This window comes from Carassius auratus, unplaced genomic scaffold (assembly GCF_003368295.1).
Source record: "Carassius auratus strain Wakin unplaced genomic scaffold, ASM336829v1 scaf_tig00031692, whole genome shotgun sequence".
NCBI lineage: Eukaryota > Metazoa > Chordata > Actinopteri > Cypriniformes > Cyprinidae > Carassius > Carassius auratus.
In genome coordinates this window covers 263,512-283,309 of record NW_020525944.1, presented here as the reverse complement: position 1 = coordinate 283,309, position 19,798 = coordinate 263,512, and the positions used below count along the sequence as shown (strand labels likewise).

At 37.6% G+C, this 19,798-nt stretch overlaps 2 long non-coding RNA genes across 2 annotated transcripts; both read left to right on the top strand.

The window, feature by feature from the left end:
• The first annotated feature begins 3,312 nt into the window (after positions 1 to 3,312).
• Positions 3,313 to 4,748, top strand: LOC113080592 (uncharacterized). The gene is made up of 3 exons (XR_003281908.1): positions 3,313 to 3,413; positions 3,521 to 3,582; positions 4,494 to 4,748. It is a non-coding gene; the product is annotated as an uncharacterized LOC113080592 (long non-coding RNA).
• A 6,929-nt stretch (positions 4,749 to 11,677) lies between these two features.
• LOC113080589 (uncharacterized) lies at positions 11,678 to 19,545 on the top strand. Its single transcript, XR_003281905.1, has 3 exons — positions 11,678 to 11,898; positions 12,033 to 12,058; positions 19,245 to 19,545. It is a non-coding gene; the product is annotated as an uncharacterized LOC113080589 (long non-coding RNA).
• The last annotated feature ends 253 nt before the right edge of the window (positions 19,546 to 19,798 follow it).

Below are 19,798 nucleotides of genomic sequence, written 5' to 3'. Positions count from 1 at the left end.
CTGTGGTGCTATATACTTCACAAGAGTGTAAGGACAGGATTCGTTTCACTGCCCAGACACAAATGTGAAAAACAGGAATTTTTACATCTGTTGACATCCCATAAACATTTATCAAAATAGCACTTATGATTTAAATGTTTTAGGTTAAAAAATCGGGTAGCTAAGCCAATTTTAAACCAGGAGTTTTTACCGTTTTATTTTTGAATATCATGTGGTTCAACACAAATTCAATAACGATTACTTAATAAGTAAGGCCTTTTTAACTGAATCAGAGGAACATCGCTCATGTTCAGATTTACATGTTGCAACTAATAAAAGATTTCTTCATCTTTTAATTATTCATATTAAAATGTTCTCACTGTAAAAAGATTTTGGTCTTTCTTAACAGGATACTTTTAATATTATACTGCAGTTTACTTTCATTAAAAATAACAGTGACTACACTGTTAAGTTTCTATAAATACCTAGGTGCTTACTGACCAGCTTTTTGCCTCAGTCAGTTAGGAGTGAGTTCGCGTCTTGCGACTTATCTCACAAGTAACGTTACATAATTTCATAGCGCACGTGCAGAAATTATTAAAAACCATATACACAGATTGATTGCTCACAAAACGAAGTTTGAAATGGCCGCATTATCTCCACCATTAATGTAACAACAATGAGTTTACGTAGTAATTAACTCAAATGATATATAGGGAATTTGAATAATTAATCAGGAATTTGATTAATATATATCTCAGATGGCAGTTACATTAAATTTGATTGATTATGAAAAATAGCTCAATTGCCTATAACAATAAATAATCACAGGGCACTGTAACTTACTCATTAATATGTCAATATTACATTCTTCATATCAATTATTGTGATATCTCTTACTGTAAATTACTGCAAATCAAACCGTGGTATGTCCAGCAAACCACTGTAGACCTATCAATTTTCAATAAAGTTATCACGCCTTATAATTCAAGGAAAAGTATTCTCTGGCCATGAAAATATTATCCTATCCTTATGATAAATTTAGTTTCTAAATTTAGAGCTTGTAGCTATAGATCAGAACATTTCAGGGACTCGTAATGTGAGTGGGGTGGAGTGCCACATCAATCGTCAGTATATGGGTTTTTAATAATTAAACTGGTAATACATCAAACTACAAATCACACAGAGTAAATATGCGTACGAAAATACAGACAATAAACATTTACAAGACATGACGGAATCCAAATAAAAGAGAGAGAGAGAGAGAGAGAGCGAGAGAGAGAGAGAGAGAGAAGTGGAGAAAGCGAGAGAGATCACAGAATGAGCTCAGGTAAACCTTAGTGAAACCAACAACGAATCAAATAATAGCAACACTTTAAAGCAGCATTTAAATCTCCATAGAAAACGATACTTGCATGGCCCAGTGGGTGAGCGTGGTACCGGCGACGCACGTGTGATGTCACGTGGTCCTTTGAAAACTGCGCGCGTGGGCCGGAGGCCGGGTGACGCGCGTGCAAGCTGCGCTGGATCTTGGCGTGAGCGTGGAGTCACGTGTTCCTTTGTTGCAAAGAGGTGTTCGTTCATCTTCGCGCGGTATTTGAAAGGTTCAACAAACAATGTTCCAGAATTCGTCTTCATTGTGTGGAGAGGCGAATAGTTGAATAACTTAGTAAAGAAAAGAAAACAAAACAACGAAAATGAAAGTTTCCAAACGAGCCATGAAAATGGCTTTCTTCTCCTCAGTCCATGTGCTGAGGGGGGAGGAGAAAATCAGCGCGGCCCGAGGCCGCGCGGAGCGACGTGTCCGAGAACCAAAGAAGAGGAAGAAGAAGGAAGAAGCAAGAGGCGGACCTTGTTCGGTCGTTCTTATGTCTTGAAATGGTCCCGCCCCTTTTTGCGTAAACAGCCAATGAACATCCGCGATCTAAAGTGGAGGGAAAGTTCCTTTGTCTCGGGAACCAACCCCCCTGGATGATTTAGGACTTGTCAGATTTCGAAAAGGGATATTCTAGCAAGTTTGTAATTCAGTTTACATACATTTTTCATTACTTTGCTCTAGATAAATGGGTTTCTCAGAACATGACGATCACAACGATACTAAACATATGTAAAAATGATCAAAACATGAAGTTACATTCAAATGTAAAATAACACGCATTTAAAGATTAACACACGCTAATAAATTGCAGATAGTCCCAATTTATATGGGAAACATCTCAAAGCACCAACAAAGAAATACGTAATACATTTAGAAAACATAAACACAAAAAGGGTAAGTTTAGATTTGGCTTCTCTCCTGTCCTGTTGTCCAGGCTGCAGGAGGGGGGGGGGGGGTTTGCAGAAACGTGGCTTTCTTTGGGAAAGAGTTAGAATGAATTCAACATTTCCACTTATAAGTCAGCACTTTAACCATTTACCCAGGATTAACCATTTTTATGCAATACATAAACATTCAAAATACATATTAATAAGGACTTAAAAAGGTAAGGAACAAAAAGACAGGGTTCTTTTTGTGTGTGTGTGAAGGAATGTGGGGGTTTTCAGGCTTCCTTTGAAGCTCGCCCACGTGACTCTGGAATTTCTTGTCGTAAAATAATTTAAGTCCAGCCAGGCCAGGCACTTGGTGCAAAAAGAGTTTCATTTGGAAAATCTGAATTAAACACATGAATCGATGATCTGCATATCCGTTACACAAAACACATGCATTCTTCTGTTTAAAGTATAGTGTCTTATTTTGTGCGGTAAAGCTTGATTACATAAAATGTTTAAGTTTAAGTTAACATTTAAGTTTCCAATTTGACCCTGTTGACTTACTGACCGTCAACACACTAAATCAGAAACAAGACTGATGTTAGATGTTCTTATATTTGTGCTCTTGCATGTTTTTTTTTTTTTTAGCTCGTCTGCCCACTCCTAACATTACCAGAGATTTTTCACCAACTCTTTCATCATCTTCATCACAGCAGAATTGTTCATTGTTGTGTTCAGTGGAGAATGTGAGAAAAGTGACTCTCTCCTGGTACAAAGGAAACAGTTTATTGTCCAGCATCAGTGTGTCTGATCTCAGCATCAGTCTCTCTCTACCTCTGGAGGTGGAATATCAGGAGAAAAGCAGCTACAGCTGTGTGATCAACAATCCCATCACAAACCAGACCACACATCTGGACATCAGCAAACTCTGTCACACATCTTCAGGTATGTTGGTGTTGATATCAATGTTGATTAACTGAGCTGATCTATCAAGTTTAATAGTGTTTGTTGTAGATCGGATGGACAGATTCACCCTCACTAATGGCTCATTTTGTTAATTACAGATCAAGGTTTACCATTAGGTTTACCTTTATTGTACATAGTCCTGCTATCTGCAGCTGGATCTCTGTTGAGTGTAGCTGCATTCATGATGTGCTGCATCTGCAAGAAATATAGACAAACAGGTCAGGAGGCCAAACAATTCATATTCACAAACATTTAAAACACATGTTTCAATATAGTATTGAAAACTTGGTCATTTTAACACATGTGTGTAATATTGTTAATGCAGTTGAGATCCAGGAGGAAGACAGAACTGATTCAGCATTGCGTAAACCAAAAACAAGAAAAACGGTAAGAAGCTGCGAGAAGTCATAATCATTTAGTGTGATTGAAGTTTGCCGATTGAAGTTAGCAGCAGTTGCAGTTGCAGTTTTTTTTTTTTTTTTCATAAAAGGACAGCCAATAGGGACTTTCAGGTCACAAGTCAAGTAAAACGCATTGTATATCTTTACTTATATCCTAAGGATTTCTTTAGCATAAAAGAAAAACCTATAATTTTTACTCATACAAACTTTTTTTATGGGGGTGGGGGGGTGGGGGCTATTGCTACACATACAGTACAGTGCAACGGTTTTAGCCCACTACTATTTATTTTATTTGCATATCATAAATTAGGTGTTATTAATGGGGTGTGGCCTACATTTTCTAAGGTCATATGTAAACAGTTCCAACTCTAAATAAAGTGGTTTGTTAGTCTAAAGTAACATACAAAGGTATCTTCTGTAACAGTAGATAGTTAGAGGAAAGAAAGTAGGACACAAGCTGTTAGCCCATGTTTCTGTGCTGAATTCAGGTCTCGAGCTGCAGCTGCTCTGCGGTTCATGATCATCTGAGGCGAAATGCAGCTTTAGAGGTCAATGGTTGATTTGTAGACACGCTACAAGTAGCTACACTATCTCTGCTGTTTTGTGTCGAAAGACAGTCATTCTCAGTCTGTCATTATAGGAAGTTTAAGAATGATATGTTTGATGGTTTGACGGCATAAAATGTCATGTGATGAACGGGATTGATGTAATTTTCTTCTTGCTGCATCTAGTTACATGTTAGTATCTGTTCTGTTTTCAACAAAACAAAAAAAGGCTGTGTTCAGTTAATAAGGTTTCCGTTCTTAAGGTTTATTTAAGAGAATAATAATGCTATTCAGGTTATTAGTTTCCTGTTGCATAATTAAAACTCCTGTTTGAATGCATTTCTCCTTGCAGAAATCAAAGGTGGATCATGTGTATGAAAACATACCCAAAAAGCGATGATCAAATAGGCCGACTATCTCCTTCAGACAATTCTAGAGGACAATACCGAAGAATGTATTATTTTCTTAGATATCCCTGTTTTGTTTTCACTCTTTGTATGATATCTTTGTAGTTATTATGTCAAATAAAACAGATTTTATTTAGTTGCATAGCCTACAGAAATTTGCCTGATTATAATTAATAAATATCATATTATTCCTACCCTCACCACGCTCCATTGGCTTTCATTATTTTTTTGTTGTTGTCTGTTTATTTATTTTCCAAATAACTGAATATGGAGTACATTACTGATGCCTTTGATATCTCTGCCGTTGATGTTATTAAAGGTATGGTTGCATAACATTTAAGTGAGATATTACTACTGCAGTATGCAAATAACTAAATCAAACAATGAGACATAATAGGCTCATTTTTAGATGAGCCTCGCCTGAAATTCAGGCTAGAGTATGCGGCATTTCCCATCATGCTTTGTTTCAGCGCAGCAGCTGCAGGAGAGAGCAACTGTGCTCGAGGTTTTTGGTATGCAGTATGTTTCATCAGAATAACATCAAAGCAAGGCGGACTTCCCTCGGTCACATTTCTAACCAGCATGCATCGTGCGGTGATCGGTTCTGCACAGAGTTTGCTCATCTCAATCCAGCCTCAGATGTACCCAGTGAGTCCTCTTCATTAGTGAGAGTGCAGTGTGAATAACTTGCAAACAATAGGTCTAAATGAGAGAAATACAAACATATTAATAAAGAGTGCTTTATCGCCTTGGCTAACTATTACCAGAAAGCTAAGATGCACACCAGGGCCAGTATTCATGAAAAATCTTTGTGCTAAGAGTTGACCCTAGTGACAAAATTCTAAGAAAATCCTTAGAAATGTCAGTCTCAGACAGCAACATTAGATTTGGCACACATCTGGGCTGCATGGTTTTCATGTGGGCCAAATCTAATGTTGCTGTGTAGACTCTGCTTCCTCTTAAAATTAAGGTAAAGATCATGGTAAATAAAAAAGTAATTCAGAAAGCATCTTAACCCTTAAAACAGCTCTTAAAGTCCCAAATTGTTAGGAGTACTGGCAAGACTTAAGGGGCTTAAGAGTTAATTTAGCAGTGGACAAAATCAAAAACGCAAAGAGGGAGAAGAGATGCATATTTGCAAACAATGCATCAGACAGTAAGCTAACAGGACGTTATTAGATGGTGCAGAGATCATGTTTGTGACCTATGCTATTGCATGCTAACATCTCCGACACAGTTTTAAAGTGCCAGAGCACCAGAAATGAAAGTAATCACTACATTAATCACGGTCACGTTCACACTGTCAGTTTAAGGGACTGACAACCGCGTTTACTTACAATTTCGAAATGTCCCATTTAAACAGCAGCTTACTGTACAGATGCGTCTGTTTGAAAGTGCAATGAGTCAAGCCCATATATGCAATCGCGTCCTTTTCTGCATCTAATGCATGACACTGAATTTGAGTATGAACACAGAACACAAAACTGACGGAAACTGCTCCAGTTTTGAACAGTGAGTGTGTCTAAAACCTTCAGATGATGCACAGCTTATTTCTCCGTCGCTGTAACAAAGAGTAAAACCACACATTTGCATCTCTCTCGCACTATACTGAGCTACAAGTTGTCTAGTTCACACAGCGCGTGTTTTCTGAGAATGCGTTTGTGAGTCCTGAAAATAGACAGGTGTGAGTTCGGTTATAGAATGCAGTTTTAAAGTCATTAATTAACTGTATTGTGTGAACGTAACCGTGTTAAGGACTCAAATGCAGGACTGACAACCGTATTCTGCTTCTCTGTTACTGTGAATATGAATTAATTACATTAACATATTTGGCAACTAGAAAAATTCAACTTTTTGCAGCAGTGATGATTTTGGTCTATCGGAACTTTCTAAACAAATAACAAATAGTGAAATATATATCAATAAACAAAGAACAAACCCCAAGATGTGTTCAGAACCACATGATAAATACATAAAAATGGTCATGATTAGCCTATACTTTAGGGCCTGGAGTGAAGTCGCAGAACTGAGTGTAGTCTGACACTGATATATGGCTCTCTCTAAAACAATGTAAACAGAGCCTTTCATTCTACCGGACCTTGTATGACTGACAGTGCTGTAGTCCAATATTTAAGAACCCAAGAAGAGAATATACAATCCTAATATACATTTTAAAAAAAGGAAGCAAGAGAGAAATAAATAGCGCCCTCTGGTGGGTTGATCAACGGAACTACAGGACTGTGAGCTCAACAGGAAACAGTTCACTGGCTAAAAATGCAGTCATGCTAACTTTTTAATTTACATGGTTGACAAAACCCCAAAATTCTAAGAAAATGCATTTAACAATGTGATTATAATTAGCAGTATCACTAAAGGTCTTAAAGTGGTTGGTGATTGTGATGGTGAGAGATACAGATGAATCATTGATTCACACATTCACGTATCAGACAAACCTACACGTCTCATAGATGTGCATATCATAAAATCCGTTTATATACTCCCCATACATATATAAGGACTTGTTGCCCTCCATGCAGCACTGGTTGCAAAAAAAAGATCATATTTAACAAGTATTACAAGATATCATGAACAGTCTCAAATGTTTGACTGATGTGGTTTGCATGAACCGACACTTGACTTATTAAATATGAGCACAATAATCACTGCGTTTCTTATGTTTCTCTCCCTCTGTGTCAAACAAAGTGTCTCATCATGGTTTGTTTCTGATGATTAAAGCAGCAGAAGAGGAAGAAACTCTTCACCTAAAAACACTGAGAGTCCACTCTGACCTACAAACTGTTCCAGCACCAAACACATCGAACCACATTTCTGAAAAAATGAAAGAGAATTTAATGAATTGATTAAAAAAAAAAAACAAAAAAAAAAAAACAAGGGAAGTTCTGAGTGATTTCTGGGAAATTTTAAATACAACTGGTAAAGGATTTGCATGGAAAATAAAGGAGTGGGTTAATGAAGCTGGGCTAGAGTCAATATCATTTGCTCCAGTAGTGGTAGTATCCCCAATTCCACCCTGGATAATAGATCAACCGGAAATAGACATAAAATTACAGGAAAACAGAAGGGAAATGAATGAAGCAGTTAGTTTAATTACATATGTGTATGAGTATATATATAAAAAAATCATATTTCTCGTTCCCTCAGATTTATACAGATGGGTCGAAGAGTACAGAGACTGGAAGGACAGGGGCTGCATTCTCTGTTCCAGAGTTTGAGGTGAGGAAGGCTGAAAGGATAACAGATGGTGCATCAGTATATACAGCAGAGATGATAGCTATTTTAATGGCACTACAATGGGTGTATGAAGTTAGACCGGATAAAGTAATAATATGTTCTGATTCAATGGAAGTCCTTTTGAGCTTACAATCATTGGAAACACATAGAACTGACATTTTAACTGAAATCAAGATAAGGTTATACGGTTTAGGACAGTTAAGAATAATAATTAAATGTATGTGGGTACCAGCACACGTGGGAATTCAAGGTAACGAGGAAGCAGACAAGATTGCCAAAGAATCAATTAAAATGAAAGAACCAAACACTCCATCCGCAGTAGGTGGCGGTATGAACCTTGGAAGTTATTTCGCAACCCGCCATTAAAATCAAAGAAGAAGAAGAAGAAGAAGGAGGAGGAGGAGGATGTACAGTTCAAAGTGAAAGTCGTTTGTTTCTTTTCTTTTTTCTATTTTTTTCTTCTAATTGTATTCATTTATTATGGAGATAGATGAACGGCGAATTTATTTTAATTTTATTTACCTTCTCCTTTTATCCCACCATGGTAAGTCATTTGTATGTTATCTGCCTGTCAATGATAAAAACGAAACGTGTTTGTCTACCTCCGATATGTGGGCCGTCACGCTCATGAGCACGCGTAAACCATGCTGTAAACACACGCAAATCACCACTGAAAAAGTAGAAAGTTGTTTTTATTATTATTATTATTATTATTATTATTATTATTATTATTATTATTATTCGAAAACCATTTAACCTACTCTTAGAATAAAACGGACTAATATGTACATTTCTTAAAAAAATCGCTATGTGCTTTGTCTGAGCAGCTGTAAATATTAATTATTCAGTCTCCTTCATTACAGTAAATACTGATAAAGGCTAAAACACTTTGGTTTGAGTAAGCAGAACCATGGCTATTTTTTTTTTATTTGGGAGAATATCTTGCTAGTAATTTGAGCTTTGGTTAAAGCCTTCTAACAGATAAAACTATCACGTTTAATGTAAGTCGTGTAGTCCATTCAAAATTATCTTACGAAAATTAATCATTAACGTTAGTTTATTTTACTAAACCTATGGTTTTTGGAGTATTGATTACAGTTTGTATTACCACACAAATCCAGTTATAATGATTTTGGAGCAAAACCATGGTTAATTTGTGAGTAACGTTACCATGGGATAACAATACAATAACCAGTATTCTTTTTTCTTATCGTGGTGGTTAATTTTTGTAAGGATACTTAAAAACGATATTTTGTAATTAAAAGCACGATTTTCTTGTTTATGGATCATTTTCATCAATACTATTGTTATAATTAATAATATGCCATTTTCATTAAATTGTCTATGAAAACACTTTATTTCATGACTGCACTTACAGTGAAAGCAGCTAATACATGAATCAAGACTTGGTTTGTGTATGTTCATTAATTTGCTGAAGATTATTCATGACTTATGTAGGCTATTGTGTTTGCATGGATATATTGAGGTCTGACGGGTTTCTTTACCTACAGTAAAATCTGTGTGATCTGGAGAAAAACATTTTCACAGCTCTTACCTGTTGTTTATCTTTGTTTGGTTCATAATTAACTTTTTATCTCTTTTTCAGGTGTTGCTAGTGTTGATGTTGTCACAGTATCAGTGAATGAGGGAGAATCAGTCACTCTACACACTGGTGTTAAAACAATCCAACAAGAAGATATTAAATGGTATTTTAACGACATTCGAATAGCTCAAATCAGTGGAGATCTCAGTTTTATCTGTACAGATGTTCAGTGTAATGAAAGGACTGAGAGATTCAGAGACAGACTGAAGCTGGATCTTCAGAATGGATCTCTGACCATCATGAACATCACAAACACTGACTCTGGACTTTACAAATTAAAGATCTTCAGCAGCAGCAGCAGCAGTATCAGTGAAAAGACCTTCAATCTTACTGTTCATGGTGAGTCACTGAATTAATCTTTAAAAGCACATTAAATAGGTTTAAATCACAATATTAATGCTAGTTAATGTTTGTTTTGCAATAACATTGTGTAGTTCTTTTCTCTTAATGCATTTTAATGCTGTATCTACTCAATCTATTTGAAAACAAAATTTGCTGTTAAAGTATTTCATTTAAAATAAGTCTGCAAAATATGCAAAATGCTGCAAACAGCATGGGAAATAGTTTTCATATCCACAGTGCTTTCACATTGTTTGTGTTGTTGTTGTTTTTTTAAAAAAAAAAAAAAAAAAAAGATCCTTCAGCAGCTGTTGGTTTGTGTTTGCAGGTGTTCCTGTTTCTGAACAAGATGAAAATTCAGTGAAGGAGGGAGAATCTGTCTCTTTACATCCTGGTGTTGTAAGACAACCAAATGATCTGATGAGATGGTATTATAAAGACATCCCCATCGCTGAAATCACTGGATATATGAGTAATATCTGTAAAGATGAGTGTAAAGAGAGATTCGGAGACAGACTGAAGCTGGATCAGACTGGATCTCTGACCATCATGAACATCACAAACACAGACGCAGGAGTTTTTAAACTACAGATCAACAGAAATGCTCGTCGCAGCAACCATGCTTTCAGTGAGAAGAGCTTTGTTGTTAACATTGCTATTAGTAAGTATAATTCCCTTGTGCAGTTTGAAAACTCACATCAAAAGTGAAAAAAAAAAGCATAGTGACGTATAGACCTTTATGGTGACCCATACTCAGAATTCGTGCTCTGCATTTAACCCATCCAAAGTGCACACACACAGCAGTGAACACACACAGTGAACACACACCCAGAGTAGTGGGCAGCCATAATCAAACAAAAGTAATTCAAATCGCTCATCACTGCGAATGATTTCAAGTTTTTCCCCCACTTCTGCAGTCTCAAAATTATTCTTTAGTTCTTACTTACTAGAGTTCACTATTGCTGTAATGAACTCCTGCAAAAGAGATACAGTACATCGCCAGACACCAGCTTCTGCGAGCATTGCTGGAGAATCTTTGCCCATTCCTCGATGGTCTCCAGTTCAGTAATATTCTTGGGTTTACATGCTGAATCTTCCAGGACTTCTTCTGCAATGAAGCCTTGGTGGAATTGGAAGCATGCTTTGGATCATTGTTGTGTTGGAAGGTCCACTGATGCCCAAAATTCAGCTTCCTAATGACTCCATGACATTTTCTCCTAGGATTTCCTAATGCTTCAGTAAATCCATCTTACCTTCCACATGTTGCAATTTTCCAGTACCAGAGGATGCAGAGCATCACCAAGCCACCACCAGAAAGTTGGTTATAGTGTATGCTTCATTCTTCTTCATCGAGACATACCTCATAACTCATAGGGGTGAACAGTTCAAGCTTTGTTGCTCCACAGAACAGAATCACAAAACTTCTGTTGCTTATTTATAGGATTTTGAGGAAATTGAAGTTAACTTTTCTTGGGCTTTTGGGTCAGTAGTAGTTTACGTCTTGAAACTGTCTGCATTTAACAAGTGCCTCTATCTACTCTGAACACGACAAAGAAGCCATTGAAAATCATTTGAAATTTGTGTCAGCACGTCATAAATGGAATGCAGCAGCAGGTTTTTTTTTTTGTCTGGGATTTGTCACACAGCACCACATCCAGTGTAGACAGCATCACTGATTATATTAGAGTTGGGTAATAAAAAATAATAATTCTGATTATTTGTTTATACAGTTGGAAAGGAGTAAAGCCTGAATTAAGGCTAATATGGTAAATTCAGAGGCCTGTTGCATAAACTGCTTATACTAGACTTGAAAAATGCATAAAATTTGTTTTTCTGTGAACATTGATGTTTGTTTTTTCAGTTCAAAGTGCTGTGATTTTTGTTTTAACTGTTGTTGTTTTTTTTCTTTTTTAAAGATGCTGCTATTATAAGTTAAATCAAATAAAGTTTAAAAGTTTAAATATCAGACAAAGATATTGGTAGAATTGGTTATCAGTCACTCTCTATTCATATTGACTCTCTCTTCTCTTTAGATGTTCCAGTTTCAGGTCGGTCTTCAGCTTTTTCAGCAGGAATAGCTGTTGCTGTCGTTCTGCTTTTAGCTGTGTGTGCTGCGTTTGTGATTTACTATCGCAAGCATCAAGAGAGAAGAGAAGGTGAGTATTGGATACAGCTGATTTAACAAGATTTTGATTGTGAGTAAATACTGTTTGAAAGATGCAAAAATATGTATTTGTATTATAATTAACCAAAGTGATTCGTGTTTAATTGATTTTTTTATTGTTCACAGACATCGGGATGCAGAACATTGGTCCGGTAAGATACTATAGCATCATTCAGACTGTCAGTTCAAATTAGGGCTGCACGATATTGGGAAAAAATGACATTGCGATATTTTATTTTTCTGCGATATATATTGCGATATTTTTTCTTACAAACAAAAATGGGGTGAGCACACTTACATTCTCATTTTAAATGATTTAAACATCGACACCATCGTGTCAATTGATTAATATGCGCGAGGGAGAGAGAGCAAGACAGCTCGTGTTGTTTGAAAACGGCTCTCTCTCTCTCTCAATTCAATTCATAGTGCTTTATTGGCATGACGTACAAAGGTAAATATTGCCAAAGCATTGTACATAGCAGAATAGAAACAAACAAAACAAAAATACATATATATTCATAAGAAAAGAAAAAAAATTACATGCAAAATAAATCCATATACATTTCTATAAACATTGATGGTACTTCTAATGTACTCTCTTCTCTGTCTCTCTCGCGTGCGCTCTCTCTCCCTGTCTCTCTCGCGCGCTCTCTCTCTCTCCCTGTCTCTCTCGCGCGCTCTCTCTCTCTCTCTGTTGCTGTGTCCAAATTCAGGGTCTACATCCTTCGGAGGACTCATTTGAAGGATGTTACGTCACAGCGCCGCGACGAAGGCTGTCCAAATTCGTAGGATCCTTCAAATGCGGCCCAGAAATGCGTCCTCCTTTTCCCCCAATTGGAAGGATGGGTGTGGTGGATCCTTTCGCGTCCTACCTATCCCATAATTCTTTTCGGCAGGACGAAGCGAGCGGTAGCGGAGTGGGGGAGGAGTATTATTTTCGATGTTTTTTAAAAACTGGCTTTTCAAAAATATATATTTTCAGTGGTTTTCTAGTTAGGCATTTTGTTTTAGCGTTAAGCATTTTTTTTTTTACATTTGTACGTGTATATGTAAAAAAAAAAAAAAAAGTTTACTTTCGTAAACTAGCTTCTTCCTTACTGCCTGTGTGAATATCCCCTTACACACAGCTTATTTGTTAGTGATTGAAGCTGTTTTTAACGCTTCTAAGGACGAAAGAGCAGACAGAAGTGTTTATAAAGCTCCATGGAGAGAACGATGAGCTCTTCACCTGCGTCTTGCTTAGCAGCTGTCACGGTTGCTAGGTGACAGGATATGAGCAACGGGTAAGGGAGGGTACTGAAAGATGGGTAGGCTGTCCAAATTCACAAACACCGACTTCCGGTTTTTGCGGTCGTCGGAGGACCCATCCTCCTTCAACCGGGTAGGAAGGATCCTAAGGAGGATGCAGACCCTGAATTTGGACACAGCTTGTATCTCTCGCGCGCGCTCTCTCTCTCTCTCTCTCTGTATCTCTCGTGTGCGCTCTCTCTCTCTGTATCTCTCGCACTCCCTCTCTCTCTGCCCTGTTAAACTTGCATGTGGTTTTCAGTCTTGTCAATGATAAACTTTCACTCTATGATGGTTAAGCTGTGCAATTAATCCGCGAATCACATTCATCAAGGGCCAGGGAGCAGCTGGCCCGTACAGTTAATGAATAACGGATCAACTACGACAGCCTACATCGCACATCCTGCGATGTGACTATCGTGGATTCGTACATCGCGATATCGATGCTTAAACGACACATCGGGCAGCCCTAGTTCAAATCCAGTTTTGTTACATATCTCAAATTGAATCTGATCATATTAAGGACTGGATTTACTAACCGATTTCACCAACACAAACTTTCTCTTGCACCAGCACAAACTTTCTTTTGGCATTAAAAAACAACTGTCTGGATTTAACAAAGACATGCAATCTTTTTTTCTCATTAATCTATACTCATTATACCTTATTGAAAATAAAAAAATGAAATATATTTACATAAGTATTAAGACCCTTTACTCAGTAATTAATACAGTAATTATTTGAAGCAGTTTGGTCACCAATTACAACCTCAAGTCTTTCTGGGTATGACACAACAAGCTTTATACACCTGGATTGGGGGATTTTCTGTCATTTCTTCTTTTCAAATCCTCTCAAGCTCAGAGAGGTTGGATGGGGACCATTGGTCGACAGCTAGTTTCAGGTCTCTCCAAAGATGTTCAATGGGGTTCAAGTCAGGGCTTTGGCTGGGCTGCTGTAGGACATTCCCAGAGTTCTTGTGTTGTCTTGGCAGTGTGCTAAGGGTCATTGTTGGAAGGTGAACCTTTGGCCCAGTCTAAGGTCCTGAGCACCTGGTTTTCTTTGAGGATATCTCTGTACATTGCTTTCCCTCAACCCTGACCAGTCTCACAGTACCTGCCGCTGAAAAACACGGTGAGCGGTGCCTGGTTTCTTCCAGACCTAATGTTTTGCTTTTTTGCAAAGTCAAAGCAGGAGAGACTTACGTCTAGCCACTGTACCATAAAGCCCAGACCGCTGGAGGCTTGCAGTGATGGTTGTCTTTTGGATCTTTGAGTGACCATCGGGTTCCTGGCTACCTTCTCTCCTGGTTGCTCAGTCTGGCCAGGCAATCAATTCAAGTCTGCTTTATTGTCAGTTCTTCCACATGTACAGTACATACAGAGAATTGAAATTGCGTTACACTCATACCCTTGGTGCAAACAAACTTTGCTGGTGAGACGGGTTCCGTAAATGTCCTGGCGGGAGGGGAGAGAGACACCAACGATCCTCTCAGCTGCTCTCACTATGCGTTGAAGAATATTTCGGTAGGACGCGTTACAGACACCATACCACACAGTGATGCAGCTAGTCAGGATGCTCTTGATGGTGCCTCTGTTGAAGGTGTACATGATGGGGGCCGGGGCTCTGGCTCTTCTCAGTTTATAGAGAAGGTAGAGGCGCTGCTGTGATTTCTTGGCCAGTGCTGCTGTGTTTTCAGTTCAGGAGAGGTCCTCTGTGATGTGCACACCCAGAAACTTGGTGCTGCTCACTCTCTCCACAGTTGCACCGTTGATGGTCAGAGGAACATGCTGAGCGTGCATTCTCCAGAAGTCAACAACAATCTCCTTCGTCTTCTCCATGTCCAGAGAGAGATTGTCACTTCACCACCCGGCCAGCGGCTCACCTCACTCCTGTAGTTTGTTGTTAAGTAAGTTGCTAATGAGACCCAACCACACATGATGTTGTGTTATCTGCAAACTTAACCCCTTTGCTGTCAAGGATCGTCAACGGCCCCATATTATTATTGTGTCACTTTCACAGTATGTTAAACAATCTCTTCATGACTCATCAGTTTTAACTCTTTAAAGTTAAAATAATCTAGCTTTGATGCTTGACCAATGTTTTGATAAAAAATTTGTTGCATTGACAGTTGTTTAGTAATTTATGTCAGGAGTGCAAAATAATAAATCCGTATTATGCCAAATTTAGAATAGAAATTCACCACTCATTCATATTAAGTCACATCTGCAGCAGTTTATTTTATGTTCACATAGGTTCACTAAACAGCGTTAAAAAGGGTTTAAAGTCCAAAGATGCATGCACATGGAGATATATCGATATGTTTACTCATGTTTTTTTACACGATTAAATTACATTTGACAAATTTACATGATTTGATGATAAATAGCCTCTCCCAGCGCTGTGTCTGTGTGTTGGTTTTTTTTTTTTTTTTATAGTAAGGCTTTTAATAATAGAGGGGTAAAAGTTTACTGAGATTAAAGTGAGACTGGAGCTTTGTGTCTTTTTATAAACATTGAAATACCACAACAAAAGCTAATAATAGTGGATAAAACAAGAAAAAAAGGATAAAAGAATAATGCGGATAATGTGTCATACCTGGTGGAGGTGTGAAAGACTGGCAGTGTTCAGCTCTTGGAAGAGTTCTGGTTGTGAGAAACTTCTTCCATTTGAGAATAAGAGTGGTTTTCACACCGGAGGAACCTTTTTTTTTTATAGTTCCTAGAACTATTGGTGTATATACCCACTTTTAGGCATGTTCGAGCCACAGGAACTTAGCATATTTTCTAGGAACTCCGTTTGGGGAAACTAAATTAGCTAATTTAGCTCCCAATTGTCACTGGTTGTCAATGTTTGTAAATGCTGTGCCTAAAGATGTCGGCCATAGTTCCTGCTGGCAGTGGAGATGCAACCAGGAATATGGTCTGAGTGGGAAATTGGTTTTCTGGGAACCATCCTGCTGGCTAGTTCCTTGAAGTACACATTGCAAAAGTCGCTAAGGAGGCTACTGTGCCCTTTATTTATTGTCAGCTGTGAGGCCTTTTACAGAGATGTGTGCCTTTCCGAATCCTGTCCAATCTATTTAATTTACCGCAGGTGGAATCACGTGCAGTCAAGGTGTACAAATATCTCTTCAACGATCAAAGGAAATGGGAGGCACCAGAGTCAAATCTCAAATGTTACATGGGTCTGATTACTTATGTAAATGTCATTTTAGTTTATTATTTTTTAAATAAATTTACAGACCTTTTCAAGTTTTCATTATGGGGTACTGAGTGTAGAACACAGAGCCGTTGTTAACTGAGAAGATGCGCCAAAAAACGCTGAAAATGAAGTGGATTTGCACATCTTCTCTATTAACAACGGCTCTGTGTAGTAACAGCTGCTCTATGTGAAATCACGCACCTGATGGAATTAACCGCTGATTAGAGAACCGGCTTTACTGACGAGATGCGCATTAACGATCGGCCGATCGTGATCGGAGTACCCCTAATTGTAGTATCAGGCTGCAACATAACAAAATAAAAAGTGATGGGGTTTAAATATATATTAAAGGAGTCATGTGATGCTGCTAAAAATAACATTATTTTGTGTATTTGGTGTAAGGAAATGTTTATGCGGTTCAAGGTTAAAAAAAAAATACTGTATTGATTATTTTCTACGTACCGCTTTCTGAAACGTGTCAATTTTACAAAGCTCATCGTTCTGAAAAGTGAGGTGTGCTCTGATTGGCCAGCTATCCAGTGTGTTGTGATTGGCCGAATACCTCAAGCATGTGATGGAAATGTCACACCCCTTACTATACTGTGATGCCAAAACAAATAAAACCTATTACAAATGAGGCATTAGTAGCATCCAGTGGGGATCTAATTAATGATTATAGTGACTTACAATTAGGGGTGTGCAATATGAAATGTCTCCCCGATGAAGAAATATTGTAGTATCATGCTACAGAGCACATTCAATCAGCTGCATTTCTGGCGGTTCCATCATATACTGAACAAAACCACATGCATTCACAACAGTGTTAACTCAGCGCTAGAGTTACTCTCTCATTATCTGCATAGTAATATATTTTTTTCCATATCATCCACCCCTACTTACAATGTCTTTTTACACGTTGCATTGCGTATCGTGCTGTATAAACATGAAACCACATCTGTATTTGTGATTGGAGCAATGACAAACAACAAGCGCTACCCACTCTACACTGCTGAAAACTCGAGTTTGAATCATCAGTGGCAATTTCTTTAAAAAATGAAAATGTACTTGCAGGCTGTAAGTCAGCAGTATTCGTCAAAAACACCAGAATTGTAGGTCTACTCTCCCAGGTAACAGTCCTCGTCCTCTGTAAAATGAGCTGCACACATCTGAATATTTGGTCTAAACTGTTCTGGAGCAGTGTTGTAAATACAACTTTAACCACTGATTTCTAGCTTTGTCCTGTTTTGGAAGACCAAACAAAGTAGTTTCACCTTCACAACGAAACCAGCAAGCGGCAACAACAATACTACAGCGAGAATCAAAGTTACTCGTTCTTTCTTTGTGTGAACATTTGAGTGTGTTATCCAAAAAGAGTTGCCAGTGGATGAGCCTCCTAAACAAAGTTGTCCTGCTCCACTACACAAGTGTTGTGTGGGTGTGGGTGTGTATGTGTGTGTGTGTATATATATATATATATATTAGGGGTGTAACGGTTCACAAAATTCACGGTTCGGTTCGATACGATACACTGATGTCACGGTTCGGTTCGGTTCGGTTCGATACGTTTTAGATACAGCAAAATGTAAAAACATCTCAACTTTTCAGAATGCCGCAAGCGCACCGCGGGTCATGTGACAAGAACCAACCAATCAGCTTCATCCTTTCCCGTAACAACGTTGAGAGCTCAGCCAAGATGAAGGAACAGCTGATCATAGTTGTATATGGATTGCAATTTTGAAATAAATTTAGTAGCAGAGCTACTGCAAGCGATTTTTAGAGCTGCAAATCCATTTATCCTTCGCTTAAATTTCCGCGTCTCATGGAGAGAGCACTTCATTGTTGCTTAGCAAAGACAGACGCCTCATGAGCGCTTCTGCCCGAGCGCTTTGGAAAGGAGGAGAAAAACGCGCTTAGCGTTTTCCATGCGTTTTTAGGCACGATATGTGAACGGCCCCTAAGGCGCTCGCTCACTCAGCTCGCGCTGAAGGCTCGTTGCAAAATGTCGAATGCATTTAACAGACCAGAAATATAAGATCCTAAAATAACCAACAGGTCTGGTGTTTGGGTTGGATTCACTGTAAGCTATAGTGTCTAAATGCTGCAGGGATAGTTTGCTGCGTGCATGATTCTCCTTTTTTTCGTCTTTTCCCAGATACTGACACATATATCCCAGATATTCCCGCTGGTGTTTTTTTTTTTTTTTTTGTATTCCCGCTGGTGTACCCTGTCATGTTGCAGATGCGACATACCGTTGTTTTTTTATCCACCACTCTCTTGCCATCACCATTATAGCTTAAAGGGAATCCAAAGTGCACCCAAACACCAGACCTGTTGGTTATTGGAGGATCTTCTCATTTCTAGTCTGTTAAACGCATTGGCTATTTTGCAACGAGCCTTCAGCGCGTACTGAGTGAGCGAGCGCCTGCTGAGTAGCCTAACATAAACATATAAGATGGTGTTTTTTTCTTCTTCGGGAGTGTCAGGGGCGTTGCCTGTTACGTCGTTTGGGTTATTGGGCTACCTTGTTGAACGCATATCATTATATTTCTCTCTCTCTTTTTTTTTTTTTTTTTTCAAATATAATTAATTACTCCAACGAACCGTTCGGTATACATAATGCGTACCGCGTACCGAACCGAAAGCGTCGTACTGAACGGTTCAATACGAATACGCGTATCGTTACACCCCTAATATATATATATATATATATATATATATATATATATATATATATATATATATATATATATATATATATATATATATATATATATATAATTATTATTATTATTATTATTATTATTATTATTATATATATATATATATATATTTTTTTTTTTTTTTTTACAGGTGAATCAGAATGATGCTCCAGTGAATCAAGAGTCCTTACTGTAGGAGACTGCCACATACTGTTGAACATGGATGGGACATCCTTTAATAAGACTCTGGCTGATTATCATTACATCATTTATTACACTGATACTTTAAAAGGACAGTGTAGAGGCAGTGGAAAATCGAGAAAAAAAGCATCAGTTGAAACCAGAGGTGGATGAGAGTATCATTCACTGTGAAGTTTACACTGTGATGTACCTGAAAGAAGAACATTATGGTTATATATGACATGAGAATAATTTATGAAGAATATATATATATATATATATATATTCTGATAAAAAAAAAAAAAAAAAATATATATATATATATATATATATATATATATATATATATATATATATATATATATTATTATTATTTTTGTTTATTTTTTTAATCAGTCCTGTTGTTCTTCTTTACCATCAGTGAATATGTATATTCTTGCAGGTGAATCAGAATGATGATTTATTACAGAAATAAATACATTATATAAAAAAAAAAAACATCCCATTGCACAAAAAATAAAAGCT